The sequence below is a fragment of the Carcharodon carcharias genome, chromosome 21 (genome assembly GCF_017639515.1).
Source record: "Carcharodon carcharias isolate sCarCar2 chromosome 21, sCarCar2.pri, whole genome shotgun sequence".
Taxonomy (NCBI): domain Eukaryota; kingdom Metazoa; phylum Chordata; class Chondrichthyes; order Lamniformes; family Lamnidae; genus Carcharodon; species Carcharodon carcharias.
This window is the reverse complement of record NC_054487.1, coordinates 48,686,397-48,692,314: the sequence shown is the minus strand read 5'-3', so window position 1 is coordinate 48,692,314 and position 5,918 is coordinate 48,686,397. Positions and strand designations below refer to the sequence as shown.

The 5,918-nt window shown below is 41.9% G+C and overlaps 1 long non-coding RNA gene across 1 annotated transcript; it reads right to left on the bottom strand.

Moving 5' to 3' along the window:
• Positions 1-3,646: 3,646 nt before the first annotated feature.
• LOC121293008 lies at positions 3,647-5,282 on the bottom strand. Its single transcript, XR_005946425.1, has 3 exons — positions 5,060-5,282; positions 4,796-4,822; positions 3,647-4,653 (listed from the first exon to the last, which is right to left on the bottom strand). It is a non-coding gene; the product is annotated as an uncharacterized LOC121293008 (long non-coding RNA).
• Positions 5,283-5,918: the final 636 nt, after the last annotated feature.

The window sequence follows — 5,918 nt, the reverse complement described above, 5'->3', positions numbered from 1 at the left end:
CCATTTCAGTTAGGAAGTGCTCATTGAAATCTGCTATCAACTTTATCAACAAACCATCCAATATTCCCTTAGGTTCTGACTTCCATTTGCCTTTGCCTGGCTTATTGCTCCAAAACAGTGCTACCCCAGTGGCTGCAGTGTGGCTAGCAGAAGGCTGCTACCTTTCACCAGAGGGACTCCAGATGGCCTTGCAGGATAACTTCACACAGCCCTGACCCTAAAAGGTCTGACTTTGCACTGTACCACCTTGGCATGGGCGGCAGCAGTCTGGGCTGACTGGTTGAAAGGCAACAGTGGGGAACTGGCAGAGTAGCAGCGGGGGAAGGATTGCAGGTTCATTCTCCACAGAGCCACTGCCACTTCTCCTGGGCAGCACCTCAGCAATTCTTCCAATCTGCTGAAACATAGGTTGACTGACTGCTGTGAGACCCTGCAAGATCTGGTGTCCACAGCTATGATGGCAGAAATCTGAATGCACGTGGTAGCAAGAAAAGCTTGCAAGACTTCATTATGTGCTGCCACTGCAGCACTGAGACATTGGTTGGCTTCCATTTGTGCTGCCATAGAAGCTGAAACATCAGCAATGAGATATTCCATCAGGGTTCCGAATGCAAATGCTCTCATGGAGTTGGCCACCACTTCCACTCTGGTAAGGTGGGCATCATGTTCTGTTCAAATCCCTGTGCAAGATTGGTGCCAGACTCCTCCATGCTCCTTGACAATTACTGCAGGCTTTCTATCAGGCCTACCAATGCATTGCTGTGTGCACATCTATTAGCCCTTCTCTGTCCGCAACTGAGTCCTCAGCAGCAGAACTCATGTTAGACCTTGCCCCCTGGTGAGTTGGCATCTGCGCTACCTTTTCCCCCTGCCCTGGCTGCAGGCCACTCACTCAGTGTGGGTCCTCACCACACACAGAGCCTGCCTTTAAGTTACCATGTAGCATGTGCTCTATCAGTACCTGAGCTAGGACTGTGAGTGTCAGAGCAAAGGATGATGATTCTCCATCAGCAGTTTCTTCTTCTTCTGCTAGTTCTTGCACCTGCACCACTGCCTGACCATCTGGCAGTTTTCAGGTATCTGAAAGGAGGAAGGCACAAAGGTAGGATTACGATGCGGGAAGTGGGAGAAAACAACGGCTACATCCTTAAACCATCTGAAGCTTACAAATCAGAAGAGATTGTAGGATGAGGGGTAAATGAGATGTGTAAAGGGAGATTAGATATGAGCATAACATCCTCATTTGTTTCAAGCTGCTTCTGGTAATGGCCTCAGTTAAGACTGCTCCATTGGAAGCAGGGTTAGGACATGCAGCCATGCCAGGACCCCGCTGGTTAGTTTCTGCTGCCAGTGATTATGCATCACCTTGTTCTGCACAAGAGCACAAAATCTGCCAGTGGCTGCTGTACAATCTGTTTAAATAACGCGTTTGTCATGGTAGAATTGCTAGCAATGTGCCTCACAGGAATACTAAGTATATGAGGGTGAGATATGCGTCGTGATTGATGTAGATAGTTGGAAGGTGAGTGATGGGGGATATGATGCATTGAACAAAGTGTGAGACTAGTGATGCTGTTGGTGGGATATGGCATTTAAAGATGCAGTCACAGACCTTGGCCACACGTGTGATGAAATTGAATTTCTAGTAGCACTGCACTGAGGTCCTCAGGGCTAAACTCCCTATCTGCTCCCACTGCCTTTGCAAAGTTTATCTGAAGGAGCACCTGGCCCCCTGTGGATAGAGGACCTTTCTCCTCTGGTTCACCTCATACACCCAGGCTTCCAGTGATCAAAGAATCTTAGAACACATTTTCTGCTCCATATTGGCATATTCATGCTTCTCCAGCCAATTCCTACACCTGCTGAACCAAAATGCACCTCCCCTTTGAGAGGTGAAGGCTGGTTTTAAGTAGTTCAGGCTAAGTTCAAGTGGCACTAGCTGCACATGAACTTAGGCCCTCTGCTGAGGCATGCAACCATGCAACAGCCTGTTTAACACTAGGCTGCAGACCACGATCATTAAAATTAACAGGCAGCACAAAATTTGAATGCTCCCAACATCAGAAGCAGTGAGCATAGATTAGCCCTGCATCATGAACCTTGTGCCTATTTTTGGGGTGTATTGACTTTTTACTCCTAAGAATTCACTGAAGAATTTATTATACCTATAATAATGCAAAAACATAAAATTATGTGAGGAAAAGTTCCATGGAAGAAGTAAACATTGTTATTGTAAGTCAATTTTTTGCCTTTCTCACATAAATGTTGAGTTCTCACAAGAGTAAGGTTGCATGGGTGCTGGTCACCATCCAATGTCCCATTTAAATCACCATTTTTCATGTGTGACTGTGAACACTGACAGAATATTAAACTGTGGAGGATATCACAGCCAACTCAAACCTGTCCCTGTGTGGTAATCACAGATGGGCTCCAGACTAAAGAAGATTCACAGCACAAACCCCAGAAACTTGGGATACCTAGGGGTGCAATATCAGTAAAGTTCCAGTAAGGCCCCAAAAAACCTCAGCATTACCACATTGAGCCTGCACCTACTGCAAGCACAGGCCCTGCTCCATTGTGGTTACCTAGGAACTCACAAGACTATATAAAAGGTAAGACCTGGAGTTACAGATCTCCACTCCCTTTCTTCTGTCCTTTGTACCCAGTGTTTCTGTTTCCAGGAGCAACAATTTATAAGCCTTCTTCAGACAAAAACCTTTTTGATTGTTTTTTGTTCCTGTCCACTGCTGTCCAGCAGGAGGAGGAAGATTCAGCCCAGGGTGAAAAGCCGACCCTAGGTTAAGCTGTGAAGTGTGGTCTTACGTGCAGAAGCCATTCATTCTGCATTCAGAAAGGTTCCACAGTCAAAGCAAGCCTGCACCTGGGCCACTCAAATTCAAAATTTTCGCATCCTATGTTGTCATATGAGTTCCTCCTGTTTAATTTTATATGCATACATGCTGTCATCTCATATAGCTTAGCAGGAGGAGTCATGATTCAGAATGGGAAGGGAAAAATGATCACACAGGATCAAAATGAATCATTTTCAAAGAAGACTGAATAAATTATGCTCGACTTTGCAGTCAGCAGCGAAGCAATGACACTTGTTACTGACCTCGAAGAAAGCTGCTCACAAAGATCTAGTGATCTCTGTAGCATGGTTTCCCTCTTTCCCACAGCAGCAATTTAAATCTGGCACCAAGTCAGGGCGATCTCTCGACATATAGCAGCAGTGATGTCGGCAAGCAGGTAAACAGCTAGTTACATTGAAGTATTCTCACATAGCAAACCAGGAAATTAAAGACATTGAATAGCCTTCATTTTTAAGTTAAAATTTCAAATAGTGATATAAATGATTTTGATTATTTTAGCTTCTATCCTAATCCAAAGATACCATAGATCATGGTGTATAAATCTATCTTTGAAGCTTCAAAAAAATCCTTTGAAAAATAAGAATTATACGCCAAGTATAAAATGTAACCACTGATGTTGGTATAGTGGTCGCCATTTTGAAATGTGAAAAGAAACAACATCGGCAATTCAAATTAAATCAATGTGTTACATTCCATTTAATGAAATACTTCTACAAGGATAGTCTAAACAACAATCATAACATTCTAAAAACTATCAAATTTATTGTCTTTGGCATCCAATGCAAAAAGTTCAGTCAAGCTCATCCTGAGACGCTTTGACTATGGCATCATTTTAAGATTCCACTCAGGATCAGATTTGGTGCTTCTATTACACAATCATCCCTCCACAACAAATCATGTTCTTCTCCATCCGTTGAATTGGACATTCCGCATTTTTGAATGATCTGATGACAGTTTGTACATTAATAACATCCCCTATTTGATGGTGAAAGCACACAAAACTTCAAGCAAGACAGCACACATATTTGTACTCTTTATGAAGAGTTTTTTCTCAGCCATCCACGTATTCCATTTGGCATGAATATGATCCTTGAAGAAAGAGCTTGTTGAGGCACACATCCAAATCTTGATCTATGGATGTTAGAACCTCTGGTATAATAGCAAATTGGATGGTATTTCTTCGCAGGTGCCTCTTGATCTCATCAGTTATATGGGTTCTGAACATTCCATATTAATAAGCTGGAAACTGGTAACTTTGACATCAAAATCTTTTGGTAGTTTCTGAGCAACCTTGGTCTTCTGCCCCAATACTGGTGTAGCCACTTTTTGTTCCGTGAAGTGGCTACACCAACTAATTGTTGCTCTGAAATTTCTGCTGGACTCAGGCTTTAATTTGGTCCACTCATGCATATATACATATTGCACTTCTGGTGATGATGTAATCATTCTGACAATTTTCAAGGACCCATTCCAATACATGCTTTTCAAGATTAGACGAGTAGCTGGTCCCTGTTCTCATGGTGCATTTGGTCTTGAGCATTTTCTTTATGGAGAATTCTTTCTTCTTTCATTCTTGAACCAGTTTTTCACCAACACTGATTTCCCTCGCTGCAGCACAATTATTTGATGAGTTAGCAAATATTACGACTTATGGCTTGAAATCAGCTTTGTACTTCATTCTTTTTGCAGGAGGACTCATTTCTGTTCATCAGTTGCCATGTGCTGTATGCTCTTTGTGCAGGTGCATCTTCTTGACAACCTTACAAGCCTAAATGTATTGCTGGGCAGAAAAATTGAGGCTGACTACTAATACAAGTATAGCACTAAACATGCATTTATTAGCCAAAAAATGGAGGGTCAACTTATATGCCAAGTATAGGCCTAAACATGTATTTGGCACCAAAAAAATGAGGTCATCTTACCTGCCAGATTCACTTATGTGCTGCAATCTACAATACACAAGTTTTTTAAAAAATTACTTTTAAAATGTGGAATTTTTGTATCATAGTGGAGAAATTTGACATTCCACAAACATAAATTTAGCTTTTCAGGGCCAATGAGGGTGTTGAGCAGTGATTATGAACTTAGCATGCCATTAAAAACCCAGCTACGCTATATTCAACACAGTGCAGCTTTTAGAAGAGTTTTTACAGTAAGACTAAGAATGTAAGAGTGGAAGTCCTCACCAGTTCAATGATTTCCAATTGATTGCAGGCTGGCAGGGGGCGTGGCCGATAATTCACCAGCACAGCCTTCCAGAGAAGCGTGGAATCACTGACAGCAGCTTCTGGATTTCCGCATTATTCTGCATGAGTGTCGACATCAGAAGTTGCTGTCAGTTTCAGTGAAGTAATGAACACTGACAGTTTTGTCATGATTACCACTGCAAAATCTGGAGCATAATAATTGTCAGTTTTAACTCCAAATAAGTGTAATGGTAATTAAGTGAATCGAAAAATCCTGTATTTTTAAAAATTATTCATTCATGGGATGTGGGCGTCACTGATTAGGCCAGCCTTTATTTCCCATCTCTAATTGCCCTTGTTCAGGGGGCATTTTGAGAGTCAACCACTTTGCTGTGGGCCTGGAGTCACATATAGGCCAGACCAGGTAAGGACAGCAGATCTCCTTCCCCAAAAGACATTAGTGAACCAGATGGGTTTTTACAATAATGGTTTCATAGTCATCATCAGACTTCTAATTACGGATTTTTATTGAACTCAAATTTTACTATCTGCTATGGTGGGAATTGAATCCAGATTACCAGAGCATTACCCTGGGTCACTAGAATACCAGTCCAGTGACAACACCACTATGCCACTGATTATGTATATTCATGATTATGTAAATGAGCATAATACACCAGGAAGTGGCTAAACCAAACGAAGTAGGAAAAATTAAGTGTTTCTTCCTTCGCTAGTCTCATGGGGCTTCAGAAAACATCATGCCACATTTCATTAATCTTGATGTTTTAAAACTTACAATGTGCTTTGCTATGTTCTGACAATACATTTTAACAATTGAGCATTTTTAAAAATCATGTTG